Source organism: Exserohilum turcica (genome assembly GCF_000359705.1).
Source record: "Exserohilum turcica Et28A unplaced genomic scaffold SETTUscaffold_5, whole genome shotgun sequence".
Taxonomy (NCBI): domain Eukaryota; kingdom Fungi; phylum Ascomycota; class Dothideomycetes; order Pleosporales; family Pleosporaceae; genus Exserohilum; species Exserohilum turcicum.
In genome coordinates this window covers 1,063,402-1,065,113 of record NW_007360266.1, presented here as the reverse complement: position 1 = coordinate 1,065,113, position 1,712 = coordinate 1,063,402, and positions in this window count along the sequence as shown.

Here is a 1,712-nt window from a genome sequence, read left to right as displayed (position 1 = left end):
GTAGTAAAACAACTATATTGTGGTGGAACTACAGGCTTATAGAGGTGCGCAGGTTTGGTGGGGTGCGGCGCTCGCTTGCCTGCGGCGCTCGCTTGCCACATACGTTATCTTATTGCAAAATACAGATATCTAAAAGCTATTAAAAAAGCTAAGCTTAACCACTGGGAAACCTTCCTACAAAAGGAGACGCTAAAAGAGATATTTAAAGCTATGGCCTACATAAAAGACAACCTATCTATAAGGATACCTGCTATTAAAGGTAAGGAGACCTTTAGAGAAAAATGCCAAGCCTTTAGAGAAGATCTCTTCCCCCCATTACCATCTACTCTAGCCCCACTACTAAATACCTACAAAGGAGATAGTAGATGGGAGTGGCTAGCTTTAACAAAAGAAGAGCTCGAATTCGCCTGCGTAAGCGTAAAAGCTACCTCGCTAGGACTAGATTTAATCAGCCAGGATATAGTCCAAAAAGTCTATTAGGCACAGCCAGAATTACTCTTTAAGATATATTTAGCTCTATTTAATTTTGGCTACTAACTGAAGTGCTAGAGAAAAGCTAAAGGAGTTATTCTAAAGAAACCTGGAAAGCCAGACTACTCTATCCCAAAGGCATATAGAGTTATCTTACTCTTAAGCTGCCTAGGGAAAGTACTAGAAAGACTATTTGCAAGACGATTAGGAGCACTAGCAGAAACAACAGACTTACTCCACCCTACCTAGTTAGGCGGGAGATTAAAGAAATTAGCAATTAACGCCGCTCTCCTATTCTATAATAATATACAGCAGCAGAAAAAGAAGTATAGGACTACTATAACTATACTTCTAGACATAAAAGGAGCCTTTAATCACGTGGCTAAAAACAAGCTACTAGAAAATATGAAGGATTAAGGACTTCCCTGCTGCCTGCTATCCTAGACTAAATCCTTCCTAGAAAACAGACTGCTAGAGCTATCCTTTGATGACCAAGTAGAAGATCTACAGGAGGTAAACACTAGTACGCCCTAAGGCAGCCCCGCTTCTCTAATCCTATTTTTAATCTACACAAAACTACTATTTTAGTTAATTACAATAAATAGAAATATCTACTCCTCTTCTTATATAGACAACCTACAGATATTAGTATCTACAATATCTATTAAGAAAAACGTTAAATTACTAGAAAAAGAGACCTAAAAACTCTTTAACCTAGCAGAGGAGCTAGCAATCAAATTCGACAGCTCAAAGACTAAACTAGTAAATTAGACTAGATCAAAAAAGGATCAAGATTCTCTCACACTACCCACCTAGGAGACCTTTCAACTAAAATAGCAAATTAGATGGCTAGGCATCTACTTTGACAAAGCCCTTAAGTTCAAGGATCACTGCTTTATTAGAAATCAACAGGCAAACCAAGCCTTTACTTGGCTAAGCAGACTAGCAAACAGCAATAAAGGCCTATCACCTAGAGCCTTTAAACAATTATACCTTGCCTGCATCACTAGCGTAGCAGACTATGGTTGTCAGATCTTCTGGAAACAACAACAACTAGCTCTTAAACAAAGGCAATTACTACAAAACAGAGCGTGTAGGAAGATTCTAGGCACATTTAAGACCTCCCCAACTATACCTAGTGAGGTAGAGGCCTGCCTCTACCCACCTAGAGTAAGGTTGAACAACGCTCTTCGACAATACGCCTTTAGAGCTCAAAAACTAGCCCCAAACCACCCAATTAA